Genomic DNA, 15,984 nt, shown 5'->3' with positions numbered 1-15,984 from the left:
ATATATAACACTTTATATTTTGGCCAAAAATTGAGTCCTGGGCGAATTAACTCCATTTCTGCTCAGTCATTTAAATTTTTGAATTATTTGATATAGTTTAAACTATATCATTTACAATTTTAATTTTGATTTTTGCCTCCATATGTGCTCTGACGCTTTGCCACGTGGTGGCCTCTGATTGGTCGATGGGGTTGACCGAATGCCACCTGGGATGACACCTCATCTTTTGCCACCTATCGGCCATGTCATCGCCAATGGGCTGCTTGCTTGTACGCCACTTCATCGCCACGTCATTGCCACCTCACTGGGACCTGCCTGCTGGACTGCTGACTGTACCCGCCACCTGTGTGCCACCTAGTTTTCGCAACTTCGCAGGGTTTATCCAGTGTGCATCTTCCCTTCGTGAAATAGCGCGCACCGTTGATCCATCTCGAACCTGCTGACTCGTTAACTCGACCTTTCTCTGCAAAATTCTGCCTGTCTGCCTCGGGAAGCATGCCTGCATGGGATCTACTTGGTCACCGCTCAGTCACCTCCTTAGTCACCTCGGGATGCGTGCTCATGCGTGGGCCCACCTTGGGCGCCCATAGGCACCTTGTATCAAAAGCCTTTATGGCTTAGACATATTACTACAGTAAGGATTTGCTTATAAACATTAAAATATCCCACTTCCCAATGCATGTGGGATAAAGAGATTTGCCTGTAGCTGCATGTTAAAACTCTCTCTGCAACTTTCAATGGCGATTTTGGATGTTGCTGAAGATTTTGATGGTCCTTTTCAATACCACAGGAGGAGGAGTTACTAGAATTCACTTGGAAATCTCATGTTGCTGCCAATTCCATGTCAATCTGGAGTTTTTAAAAAAAATCTGAAAAATCCCCAAATGTATTTGCCAAAACCATGCTCCATGTGAAAGAGGGGTTTATGCCTTTGAACCAGCCAATTTGCATTTGTTTCATTGTTCCATGCTATAGCAGAGAGTAATTTGCTTGGAGTTTAAAGCTTCTACCAAAAGCCACGCACAACAAGGGAGGATTCATAGCTGCACACTTGCTATTTAATTTGCTTGAAAGTTTTTATTGATTGCCTCCTTACCATGCCACGTTCCATCAGGGAGGAGCTTGGGAAGATGGCTTTACACCAACCACTTTGCATTTTCATTTTTTTATAAAAAAAAACTTCTGCTGCCATAGCCACATTGGATTTGCTGTGATTTTAAATGCCTTCTTCAGTGCTTCACAGTTCATGCACCACGCACAGGGAGAGGAGGATTTTGGCTGGGTCTTATGACAACCAATGCATTTGTTTAAATGTTTTAGTTTGTTGTTGTAGCTGCTACCAAAGGGAGAAATGGGTGTTGGCATGATTGCTTCAGCATGCCACTTTCCATAAGTTGCACATTGAATGTGGTCTCAAACAACCACTTGTATTTGCTTGAGAATTTCAACATTGGCTATCACCATGCCACGCACAGCAAGGAGGGAGGCTGAAGATTTAATTTTATTGCCATTTGGATTTGCTATTTACTATTGGCTGGGGATCTCTACTGACATCAAAACCACATGAGCATTTGCCTTGCTCTTGATTGCTGCTCCTTTGACCACCACGCTGCATGCTAAAACTTGCATTTGATTTCAGCTCTATCAAAACACATTATGCTTCATTGTTTGTTGTTGTTGTCACTTGCCACGTGGGTGGAAGAAATGGGTGTTGGCTGGGCTTCACGCTTGCCAAAAGAATTTGGTTGATTGTTTATAAAATAGAATGCCCACTTAATAATCCACACTTTACCTTTGCAAACTCACCATAGACGTGGAGGGAGATTTCTGGCTGGCAATAACTTGTCTTGCCTCAATTATGCCCATTCTGGTAATTAAGCATACATAAAATTCCCATTTTCTTGTCAAAGGCATACCTTCATTGTCTTCTCTTCACAATGACTAGACTAACAAACATCTAATCTACAACTTCCTCTAGCATCATCATTTGTCAAAAATGGAGATTGCATACCATGAAAACTGAACAATTTGCCACAAAAATTAGTGCACAAGCATGGGCCAAGTCGGGCCCCAAAGTGGGTCTGACTAAATTTTTTTTCGTTTTCGAGCAACTGACCTCTGAAAAACTTCACGGACCTCAAACATACCTCTGGAAATGATCAGCATCATCTTCAGATCATTAATCCTCATTTTACAACCTTCAGGCAATTACGCCACAATTTTCACATTTAATCGCGAAGACGTAATTTTCAAACCTGTCAAAACACCTTTTTGGAGCTCACCATCTGACAGATGTGTACTCTGATATACAAGGATGACTTCTACCAAATGGTTTCTCAAGACAACTGCCGAGCGAAGAGATATTAATTTCCGAAAATGCCCAACTGGCTTTGTCGACACTGCGGACCTGATGAAGTCAATGTCCTGGCAACACATGACGCATTTCTCAAAAATATCAAACGACCTCCACAGGCCCTCAAATTTGAAACATAGGTACCTTAATGTACATATTAAATCTTTGAATTCTCAGTTCGATCACCAGACTGACAGGATGCAAACGGTGCACTCACCAAAATGGCTACATTAACTGATATAACACTGGAGTGCGGATAACTGAAAATGATGGCAAAATGAACTCTTTTGAAAACCGATCAAACGGATTGATAAAGGCTTGAAATTTGAAACGTAGCTCACCATTTATACCAACATTATCCTGGAACAAACATTCTAACATGACGCTTACTGAGGCAACTTTTACACTTATGCAAAAGAGGGCTCCGACTAGCTGTCGAAACAGGGACTTGCCAAAACACACAAACTGCAAACGGATTTGGCTATGAAAACTGAACAAATGGATTTGTCAAGACTTGAAATTTTGCAGAATGACTCACATTAATGCATAGAATTGAATCCATTTTTAAATTCTCCATGAGGATCAACAGGGCAAAAGATGTAATCGCTCAAACTAGGCTACTCAATAAAAACTACATTTGTGCCTAAAATGCACTTCCAGCTCACCCCTCAAACTGGGTACCTCATAAACTTATCCAAATTGAACTCTGAAAGTTGCACATCTCTACATAGGCCAAATGAAAGGTGTGGGACATGAATCCCGAGCCTTACCCCCTGAAGATCAACTGACTTCATTTACCTCCTTGCTAGCTAGGCCATTCAAACTGACTTATCTAGGTACTTTTCTGACATGTAGAGCAAAATTTTGAAATGGGTCTCTAAACTTGACTCTATTTTAAATACTCCCAACACATTGTAAGGCCTTAACCGGTCTAACCTTAACCGGTCTGGTTGCTATTCTGCAGATAGTAGACTTGTGAGTTTTACTCATCGTGGTTTTTCCCATTTGGGTTTCCACATCAAAATATCTTGTGTTATGGTGATTGTGTTATTGTGGGTGAATTCTTTATTTTCTATTTGTCTTTTCTGTGTATTAACCGGTTTACTATTTAAAAGGCTATTCCGGTCTGCAGTAAATTTGCTTAAGTGTTTGGTAAAGCTTTTTGGTATACTAATTCACCCCCCCTCTTAGTATTCATCACATAACTCTCTTAAATGAATACTGAAACACACCAAATAAAGCAAATGGAAGATATAACTTGGAAAATGATTCTAGAACACCGAAACTGTAATTTAGATGCCTCCAAACAACAACATGCATCCCAATGCATGTTTGGAATGGTACGAACTGCTAGGCGGTACAATTTGCTCTTAAAATCCCATCTCTCCAAACCAATAGCTATAAATTTGTAGACAATATTGCCTCTGTACCACGGTTTGATAGAGCCAATACCGAGAATGATTGGTTCACTCGGCCAGGAGGTATGAATGAAATTTAGTTTCAGAAACTCTGGCAAGAAAACACTCTAAAACCACACAAAATCGCTCTACAATCTGCAAAACACTCTTTAACAACTCTAGAAATACAAGAAACACAGCTAGGTACTATCACCCAAGTATGAAACTGAGACTTAGCTACGAAGCCACACTTCGAATCTTAGATTTAAATCGCCAAATCGGCAGCATAACAATGCAATTTTATAAGATACCAAATGAGAGACCAAACACCTGTATTTATAGATTTTTCCCTCTGAGATTCAAATTTAATTGCTCCCAAATTTGCCCAAATCTCATTGCATTTTATTTCGCTATCACATGGTGTCCAATTTACATTTCATTCCATTACCAAAGTGGATGCCCAAGTTGTAATTAATCAATAATTAGACAAGTTCGAAATTGCCTAAGTCCTCAAACAATAACTTAAGGCATTCTTCAAATTTCAACGCCTAACTTAGGAAAATAACAATATAGATGGCAGATAAAAAATTTCCCCCAAGTTGCCCACAATACAAATAATCAGTAATAAAAATAATTAAATATTAAACCTTAGGATAAGGAATTAATATTTAATTAAATAACTTATAACTCCAATACTGATCAATACCAAAATCAAGGATGAAGTTGTGCGATGAAGACCATTGAACTGTGCTGAGTCAGGACCCTGTCCGAGGTTGCTAAAAATCAAAATGCTCAACATAGTGACTTACTAAAAATAGTAAGTCAAGAAATACTACTCCGAAAAACATGATCTTTGCACCTAGAGAAAGAGCTTGGAAATCTTAGTAGAACTGCATCATCCAAACAACCAAACCCTAACTTACTAAAAATAGTAAGTTCTCACTTCAACAAATAATCACATGCATGTTATGCCACCCTGGAGTTCATGGAAAACCTAGAAGGAAACCATAAGCAGAACTAAGTAATTCTCTCTAAACAAACCCTAGAAAGCTCGTGCAAAACTCCACAAAAGTAGGAAACCCTAATTCTCCTTTCCACATAGCCTACGGGTCTCTGGAATAGGCCACTAGCTCACTAAATGAACATAACTGAGAAGGGGACATTACATAATATCAGTTAGGGAACCAGACAAAGAAAAGTTTCAAGAAAAAATAGTATTCTATGTCATATCCATTGGAGATAATTCATATAAATCTATGTGGCCCTACATGGACAAGTGGACTTAATAGAGAAAGGCATTTTATGTTACTCATTAATGATTATTCTAGGATGACATGGGTTACATTTTTGTGAGAAAAATATGAAACTTTTGAAGGATTTAAAGTTTTCAAGTCAATGGTAGAAAATCAAGTTGATGCTAGAATCAAGTGCTTGAGATCTATTAGAGGTGGAGATTTACTTCAAATTAATTTGACATTTTTTTTTTTTATAAATATGGTATTAGGAGACATCTTTTTGCTCCAAGAGCTCCTTAGCAAAATGGGGTGGTAAAAAGGAATAATATGACTGTTATTGAGATGGATAGAACTATGATGAAGGATGCTAACTTGGCTAATGTGTATTGGAAAGAAGTTGTGCATATTGCTATTTATATTCTTAATAGGGTTCATATAAGAGTAAATCATACTAAGACACCTTATTATTTGTGGAATGAAATACCTATTGTGAAGTATTTCAAAATCTTTAGGAGTAAGTTCTATATCGATAGAGTTGAGAATGACCTCATAAAGTTTGATACCAGAGAAGAAGGAATATTCTTGAGATATACTCTGAATAACAAAGCCTAATGGTGTTACAATAAGAGACTAAACAAGATAGTGGAGAGCATGAATGTGAAAGTATGTGAGTTATGAGATCAGACTGCCCCTGAAACTGTTCAAGAGACCGAATTTGAGATCATTCTTATTGTTGTAGAGGAAAAGACAAATCCAAAAGGTAACGATGAGGAAAAATTAGTTGCAACTGAGGAAGATAAAGAAGAACCAGAGAAATCAATCGAGACCCCGAAAAATATGCACAAGAATCATTCAAAAGATTAGATAATCAGAGATAAGAACAAAGGAGTTTGGACAAGAAGAAGTATTATAGAGGTAAATGAAACCTTAATCATATTAAGAATCTAGCAAAGAAGAAATTTGGGTAAAAGCAATGGAATAATAATTGAACCAGATATAGAAGAATTAGACTTAGGAGCTAGTACCTAGACCCGTAAACAAAAATGTGATAGGAACTAAGTGGATGTTCCAGAACAAGCTGAATGAACAAGGACAAGTCACAAGGAACAAGGAAAGATTGTTATGTAAAGACTATTCTCGGGTAGAAGGTATTGGATTTTGAGTTAAAAAATTCTCCAATTGCTAGGATGGATGCTATTAGAATGTTTCTTTTTTTTTTGCCTATAACAACTTCAGAGTATATCAAATGGATGTTGTTAGAAGATCCGAACATGGTTTGCATATTAAAGAAGGCATTGTATGGACTCAAGCACCTAGAGTGTGGTATGCAAGATTAGGAAGATATTTGTTACAACATGAAAACTTCTAGAAAGGAACTGTAGACAAATTTATTTATTTTAAGGTTGAAGGCATTAAGTTGTTGATTGTTGTTGTTTATGTTGATGATATTATCTTTGGAGGAAGAGATGTCTTGTTGAAAGAATTTGCAAAAGAGATGCAACATGAATTTGAGATGTCTATACTTGGAGAACTATCATTTTTTCTTGGTCTAATGGCGAAAATTATGTGTACGTAGGAAATTGAGTATAAGATTCATAACCCATGAGTTAGCTAACCACAAAAACTAACAAGTTATGAAAATAAATCCCAATACATTCAATAGAGGAAGAAAATACAAGATTTCAAAACAAAAGCAAAAACCACATGTAGAACTCTCCTTCCTTGACCTCCATTGTTATTCTTTCTCCTCCAAATTATGTGGGTGTCACCTACAAATGCAAAATATTAGCAAGCAAGATGATTGCAAGTGGTGGATTTGAAAGCGACATCATGAGGGTACTTGAATTGTGGTTGTCAAAAATGAGCAATGAGATCTCAATTTATAGATTTTGAAATCACATTGAACGGACAAGATCAACTCAATCCAACGATCGAGATTTTGTGCAAGGATGAGTTAAAAGAGAAATTGCCATAAGAAGTGAAGAGAAAAAGGCATTAAATAAAAAAGAAAATGGAAACTTCCATTTGCACTCCAAATATTCCATTTAAACTCGAATGAGGTGGAATTAATAATTTAAAATTAGTAATTCCACTCATAACTCAAATTAGCCAATTAATATATAAAAATATTAATTGTAGGAAAAAAAGTGAAATAATAAATAAAAATAATTTATTTATTGAAAAGGGAGGGCATGTTAGTAAGAAAGGGGATTGATTAATTATTTAATTAATCAACCTAGGGGAAATGATCAAACGATTAAGGAATCCCAACCCAATTGTTGAATTAGGTCCTAATAGTGATGATTGATAAAAAAATATGACATTTGATTGAGGTTGACAACAAAATAGGACAGAGATCAAAAAATACTCAAGATTTATAATGATTTTGATAAGAGACTGATAAGATTGATTGATAAAGAGCCATCAAAGGCTGATACATTGTCACAAATGACTGTTTGAAATTGATTGATAAAGAGGTTGATAATTAATGATTGATTAATTATCAACAAAGAGGGAATTGAGTCTAATTGTCAAGATGAGGCCAATTAAAATAACTTGAAAATGATAAAATACAAATCATAATGATTTAAGACCAAGTGTGAATGAACAAGACTGATTAGGGTTGGATTTGAAATGAATAAAAACCTGAGGAATGACACAATGTCAACATATAATGAAGATCGCTGTGACATAGAAGACATGTTAAAAATTAGGTTAGCGACGTAGGAGTGATGACCAATTTTGAGTGTCTACATTATGAATTAATGTTTAGGATAATAAAACTACTAACTAGACCAATTAATCTACTTACATTGAAAGAGAGCTGAACCCAATAGATCTATGCTCAATCCTTGTGGGAAAGAGATTATGATTCTGATTGGATTTAACTGGTTTGTGTTTAACTTGTCATCTTTCTTAGTTGAATTTTATTGATTGTGAAATTAGGGTAAAACAATGAATTATTGAAGCAATCTAGTATAAATAGTAAAGTAGAGATCCCCCACTAAGCCAAAAAATTGGATTTGGGAAAAAGAAGATGTGTCAAACTTGTTCCCATATGTTTTGACTTATTTTTTGGGATCGGGTAGAACAAATATGCCCCGGTCCTTTGAATTTTCCACTGTAAAATGCTAAACCTGTTCATCACTATCGAGTTTATCAAATTTCCTGAGTACAGTTTTGCACCTATTTCCTACACATAGAAAGAAAGATAGATATGTTGGGAATAGAGGTTTGCCTTAGGTCAAACCTTAGTTTTGGAATTAACCATGAAATTGAATTGACAAATGTAATGAAAGACATAAATAAAACTTACTTTCATTTTGAGGGAAAGATTAAATTTGAAATATAATGCTTGAAACCATAATGTTTACCTTGATGAAGTTTTGTTTGTCTTCACACAAAGATATTAGGATTTCATATAGGGTATCTTCATAAAACATTGATCATGAATGCCATCCTCAATGCTTGAACTTGACTTCACTTCTGCTCCAATGCTTGATGAATGATTGATCACTTTCTCACTTGAATTTTCTAGAGTGTAGATCTTGATTTCAATTCATTAGGTGATTGATTAGGTTTAAAATGAGAGGGGTAGACCTCTTTTTATACTTGACCATCAAAACTCAAATTGAATTTTCACAACAAGCCAATGCAAGATCCAAATCTCACTCATTAATGATGATTGTTAGGAGGGTACGATATGGGGCCCAATTAAGAGGTCAAGACGTGGTACGCCCTAGTCCTAATTTAGGACCAGGGCATGGTGTTCCTTGGTCATGATTTGGGGCCAAGGAATGGTACATCCTAGTCCTAGAAATCAGGACTCCAAAAATGGGGTGGAACTGTGAAATTGATTAAAATACAAAATAGGTAAGTGGTGTGAGCAGAATTAGCATTACAATCAGGCTTTGGAAACTAGAATGCCAAAATGAGGCCTAGGTGATGACCAAATTGTAGGAAAATACAATTTAGGATGCTACATTTATCCCCCACTTTAGCAGGAGTATGAGACTAAGCATATTCACAGTCAAGTACAAAGTTGCATTCAAAGACTTCTATCAAGATATCTATAGTGTCCCTCCTCGACTTATCTTTTGATATATGCATTATTAGACTTGTTTAGATTACATGATGATATTTTGATCCAAGCTTGTGGTTCTATTTATATCTCATATGCTTATTGATAATGCTAGACATTTATATGGACATTTGATACATGATGCTTATATGGATGATAACATCTATCCTTTATTACTATGACGATGGATCTACATTTGATGATGGACTTACCTGGTTGGCTTATGTGTACTCATGGTTTATGATGGAATCTTGATTATACTAACCCCATTTCATGACTATATTTGATGACATGATGCTATGATGTTTGTGACTGCCTTATGACTATGTTCATGATTGAGATGATGTCATATCACTCATTGTGAGCATGATATGACATTATGATTCTCTATCACTTGTCTGATCGTTTATGATATAGTATTGTATATGTTTTATCGTGGTTATTGGTGTTTGCAGGATTGCAGGTACTAGACATCGACTGCACCTGGTCCCACAGGTCTGAGCGTGTCTATCCCAATGGCAAGTTGTGGGAGATGGCATGAGTTCCCTGTACACACTTTAGACTTAAGTTGTCATCCTTGTCAATTAGTGTCATGGTTTGAGTTGGTGGTTAGAGTCTTGTGCTTGGTGTTAGACCCTATGTCTAGTTGCTTTGAGGTGTTGTGAGCATTTGATTATTTATTTAAAATTAACATTTGATGTAATATAATGTTAGATTTATTTGTTATATAGTTTGCATTATTTAATTATTATTTTTTGGGACTTTATTATTGAGGATTAATATTTGTAATGGGGTGGAAAGTGAATGATGGAGAGATCAAGGGGAAATATTTTCTTCCCTCCGAGGAGAGATGAAAGTTTCACTGCAGATTTCCCTTCAAACACTTTATCCACATTACATTTAAAAGAGGGGGGATAATTCACTAGATCTAATCTAGGAGAGAGATTGAATACTAAATGAATTGATAATGGTGTGAAGATGACAAGCTAGCCCCTCTTTTAGAATGGAAAATGGTTGAATCACATGTTTTGAGACTAAGTGTAAAAGTAACAAGGAACTGATTATAACTTGAAATGGAAGTGTGGGATGAAGTTGTGCACCTTAATCTGGCTATAATATGTCGAGACGAAGTTGCCCTGCGAATTTGAGGAATATTTATCGAGACTGTGTTGAAAGTGCACACAGTGCTCCGAAAAATCCGTGAAACGAAGAGGGTTTTTCTGCCTCTGTGAATGGAGTCCAAATTTGCAAATACAATTGCGCACCTACAACCTACACACAAAAAAGAGAGGAAAAGGGGTTGGGATTGGGGGTTTGCCTTCAAGTTAAGCCCCAGTTTTGGAATTAACCAAATGATGAAAGAAAGTACTTGCAAGTAAATGTAATTGAAAGACTGAAATGTAAATCACCTCAAGGGAGGTTGCAATAGGAATGTAGATAGAATTGCTTGTGTGTAATTGAATGTTGAAAGGGATCTCCTCTCTAATGGTTGAATCCTTGACTTGAATGCACCACCTAGCCTTGAAGGGAGACTTGAGAATGCTCAATGCTTGAATGCTTGAATGCATGATCTCATGTATTCAAACTTATGCAAATGGGAGGGCAAATGCAACTTATATATTCATCAATTAGGGTTATTGGACTTATTTTTCATCATAGGCCGACATAGGGAAAGTTTTCCTGCTTTAAGTGCAAAGCTCAATACAAAGATAGGACACAGGGGGCCCCAAAATAGGGCAGGGAAAGGGGCACCACGCCCCTGTCCTTCTCTTATCTAGGACAAGAAGCAGGTTCAAGTAGTGTGGGGGGCATAAAAAGTGCGGTTTTTGGGGATTGAGCAAGTCTCGGGTCTTCGATCAGGCTTGGGGATTCGAGTCGCTAACACAAAGACCCTAATGTGGTTGAAAATTGCAAGGGTTACAATTTTGTGACACTACATTTAGCCCCCACTTTAGCGGGAGTATAAGCGTACACTAATATTGTCGATAAAGTACAAGGAAACAAGATTGAAAGGCTTATACCATGTCAAGGAGGCAAGATGCACCAAGCCCCCATTGGACTAAGGATCTTACGACATTGATTAACAAAGTAAAAGGGAAGATCAAGAAGGGAAAACCATGACTAGAAGTAGAAATGTTCCCCTCACTATGAGTCATCAAAAGAAAGCATACCAAAATTACAAAGCGAAGCCAAGTTCACTAAGTAACATTAAGTATCAAGAAGGAAAATATGAGTGGAGTGTATGCCCCCATGTTAAAGCGATCGTGCATGCCTAATCCGGAGTGATTTATTTAAGGTAGGATACACCCAAGAGAAAAAGAGAGAGAGGGAGCACATTATTGCAAGGATTTAGCCCCCAATAGAGAAATAAACCCAAAGATAATGAACACAAAACATGAGGTAGTTTCACTTTCCTTGGGGTTAGTATATTGTATGATAACTCTTGTATATCATCTATGTGTGTGTGTGTGTGTGTGTGTGGGCACGCGCACATATAATAATCATCATTCCCCAAAGAAAGACACTACCTTGGAAGAAAGGGAATACAAGATGTCTTTTGAGTCAACATGAAAGAGACCAAAAGACATCTCAATGCTTTGTATCATTGTCAAGTAGACATTAAGGAAAAAATAGAAAAACAAGGATACACATAGAATAATAATAATAAAAAAAGAGCAAGAGAGGAGAAAGGGAGAAGATCTACGGTGTTAATGTTGCTAATCTAGCATGACATCCACCTCTTGATCTTGCTGATCACTATTTTGGGAAGGCAGGAAACATGCTAGAGGAGCGACATCAGGCACAACAGATGGAGGTATCATAAGATCCAAACAAGGACTATTCTCATGTGCTAAGTCACTTTGTTCGATTCTAGGATCTAGGGTTAGGGTTTTTGAAAATTCAGCTGATAAATGCTTGTCCACATCAACATATTCATTGTCACTATCAGAAGCATTAGGAGTTGTATTGCCATCATGAATAACGTTTTCACTCATTTCTTCATCTAGATTTTTAGAGAGAGGAGTACAAACATGAATAGGAGTGAAACCATCACATGTTTTTTACAATTTATGATTTGGAGATGTAGGTTCAACATATTGCTTAGGAGAAAATGGAATCATGTCAACTCTTGGAGTCTTGGGAGATTGAATGTTTTGAGGAACAACTTCACGAGCTCGAGCACGACACCTTTGTTGGCGGTCTCTCACACAATGATTTTGTCGAGTCTTAGTGGAACACTAGGAAGAAGGAAGAACATTTTTTGAAGGAGGAATAGTCTTCTTTTTGATAGTTTAAGGTTTAGGTTGAAGTCTTTTAGGTTGGACAAGAGGAGAGGCGAGCATCTTCTCTCTATAAAAGGAAGGAGGTGGAACTGCGCTATATAAAGGAGGAATATTAGGTGTAGGAAGTGTTGGTATTATGGATGTGTTGCATTGGTTTTGACATTTATGTCAACACTTGTCAAACACTTGAGAACACTTGGAGATCTTTGGTTATGTTCACCGACATGTTCAGTGACTTGTGCACAGTCACCGGTATTTGGTTCACCGGCAGGTTATATTGTTTACCCACTGAGGATGATCTGTTATCATCTGGAGATTACTTGGTTATGTCGAAGACATTGTATGGACACTTGGTTTTGGTGATTTGGTCATTGATCTAATCGGGTTTGCATATTTATTGTTACTAGCAAATAGGTCTAGGTTATGGACCGGCAACCATTACCTATTCTAGATCAGCACGTCACGTTATGGAGATGATTTGTTATTATTGTAAATGCATTGAGCCGACATCATGCATCGCATATTGATTCATTTGTAATTGATTTTATTGTAATATCTTAGTGAGCCGACCTACACATTTGGTCTTAGGTTTTGGTATATATGTAAGATCTCATTTGTGAGATTAAGAAGAAGTAGAGGAGTGTGTGAAAAAAGATTGTAATAAGGTATATGTGAATGTAAGCAGAGCTATACACATAGACATCATTTGAAGATTCAAGGAAGGTTTGTAGAAGGAAAATCAGAGCTTAACCGGTACTGAATCCAGCATATGAAGATGCTATTTTGAGCAGTACATTATCATTGGATTTAACCATCCAATTGTAATAAGTGTGACTCCCATTTTGTGATTGAGCAAAGCTCTAGACAGTTGGCCTTTCTGCATGTGCAAACCCCATTTGTACACACACACTATCTGCAGTAGTATCATCTGATTGTGGGTAAGGTTTCCCACCATGGTTTTTCCTCTTACAGGGTTTCCACGTACAAATAACTATGTTATGTGTTGTATATGTTATTTGTCTTTCTGTTTCATGCATTAAACTTTACCAGTACTGTTATTAACTGCTAAACTGTCTAACGACATTAAAGTTTGGTTTACTAGTATTATGCATTAAGTTTGGTTAAGTTATATTTGGATTGAAATTAATAGACAATTGATTCACCCCCCCCCCCCCCCCCTCTCAGTTATCTCTGGGACCTAACAATTGGTATCAAAGCTTAGTCCTCTTTTTGCAGAAGTTTAACAACTTGAGGAGATCCTATGTCTACTAACTATTTCAGGAAGGATAGTCATAAGCTTGATGGAACCAACTATGGTATATGGAAGATCATAATGGAGACACATCTGAATTGCATTGGAAATGACATATGGGATGTTACAAAGAATGGCTATGTTGCTCCTACTCAAACTCAACCTAATCCACCAACTTTGGCTAAAGATGAAGAAAATCATTGCAAAGCAAGAGAAGCACTATTTGCAAGGAAAATGCCTAAAGGTCCAGTTGGAAGTAAGTATGAAGGTAAAGCACCATTTAAATGTTTTAATTGCAATAAAATTGGTCATATGGCACTAGGTGTCCTGATAGATATGCAAGATTGAAAGAAGAAGCTAAAAGAATATATAAGCCTAACCCTCAATATCAAAGGTACAGATTTAAGAAGAATAGAGACAAATCATGTTACTATGTTGATGAAGGAGTTACTGATGATTTTGATGAGGAACCGACAGACAATGGATGAGATTTTTTTTGCTATAATAGAAGATCAACCGGCACCTACTATTCAACCGGTAGAGCAGGCCCTGGCAGCTAAAATTGAAGAAAAGGATGAATGGATCATTGATTCCGGATGTTCGCATCATATGACTGGTGATAAGAGTAAATTCTTAACCTTTCAGGAATACAATGGAGGTCTAGTAAGATTTGGAGATGACAAAGCTTGTTTGATAAGAGGAAAAGGAACTATATCTTTTGATGGTAAGCACAATACTGATAATGTTTACTATGTTGAAGGTTCAAAGCATAATCTTTTGAGTGCTGGTAAATTAGTTGAAAAAGGATTTCAATTACAATTCAAGAATGGTAAATGCAAAATCATGAATAGAACTAGAGGTAATATCTTTCATTTGAATAACAATGAAAAGACATGCTTGATTGCACATATTGATGAAAGTTGGTTATGGCATAAGAGATTGTGTCATGTAAATTTTGATTACATTGTGAAGATCAGTACAACTAAGAAAGTAAGAGATTTACCTAAGATTGTTAAACCTCACAATCCGGTATGTAAGGAATGTCAATTTGGAAAGCAAGTTAGAGCATCTTTCAAGAGTATTCCAGAAAAATCCAATAATGTTCTTGACTTAATTCATACTGATTTATGTGGTCCAACAAGAACTAGAAGTTTACAAGGAGATAGATATTTTATTCTAATCATTGATGATTATTCTAGAAAGTGTTGGGTTACTTTTCTCAGGGAGAAATCATAAGCTTTTGGGAAATTCAAACTATTCAAGGTAATGGTAGATAATGAAACCGGTAAGAAAATCAAATGCTTGAGATCAGATCAAGGAGGTGAATTCACATCTAAGGAATTTAATACATTCTGTGAAGTGAATGGAATCAGAAGACAATTATCAGCACCTCAGACACCCCACCAAAATGGAGTTGTGGAAAGAAAGAGCAAAACTATTTTGGATGCAGCTAGAAGCATGATATCAGAAGCAAACCTACCTCATGTGTATTGGAGAGAAGCAATCAATACAACTATTTATACATTCAACAGAGTTCACATCAAAGGTGAAACTGATAAGACCCTGATGAATAATGATGAATCAGTTAGTACCAAACTGGTACTGAGAGGGGAGGGGGGGGGTGAATCAGTACAGGCAAAAACTTTCCCAGAACCAGTTTGACTACAAAGACTGCACTTAACTAGTAAACAGTAACACTGATCTAAATCCAGGCACTACCAGTAGAACATAGTGAGAGTATGAAAGACATAAATTGATAAACACTTAGATCTCTACACAATCTAATATCTCATTTCCACTTCACCCATATGCATAAACAAGTAATATATCATCAGAAATATAATGACTGTCGGTTCAACATGCTTTACCACTTGACAGAAGATATTAAAGCATCACATGAGAAGCATCATACATGACACATTGATTTTTCACGTGGAAACCCAACTGGGAAAAAACATGGTGGGAATGAATACCCACAAGTTGTTCTTTGAACTCTTTTGAAGTCCGCTCTGTTAGGAGACTAGTCTAGTTAAAGACTTTTACAATAGGTTTTGCTAGGGACCGATCCTGCTAGGGATCACCCAGTTAAGGGATGGCTAAATACCCGGTTAAAGGTCAGAACCCTATTAAAGGTTACCTTGCAAGAGGATTTGAAGAACTCGTTGAATTGAGTCACCCTGTTAAAGGATTTACACAAAATCCTGTTAAAGCTACCCAGTTAAGGGATTTTACAACTACTAAAATGGTTAGAAGTCAACAGGTAATACACTGATCTGATAACAACACTTAATGCCAAGGCAGATCCACTTTAGCTCCTTTGCTTTTGCAATCACACTCTATAGGTATTAATACACTTCTCCGGTCTGGAAAGAATCAAGTATC

This window comes from Cryptomeria japonica, chromosome 9, assembly GCF_030272615.1.
Source record: "Cryptomeria japonica chromosome 9, Sugi_1.0, whole genome shotgun sequence".
Taxonomy (NCBI): domain Eukaryota; kingdom Viridiplantae; phylum Streptophyta; class Pinopsida; order Cupressales; family Cupressaceae; genus Cryptomeria; species Cryptomeria japonica.
Note: the sequence above shows the minus strand (reverse complement) of the source record.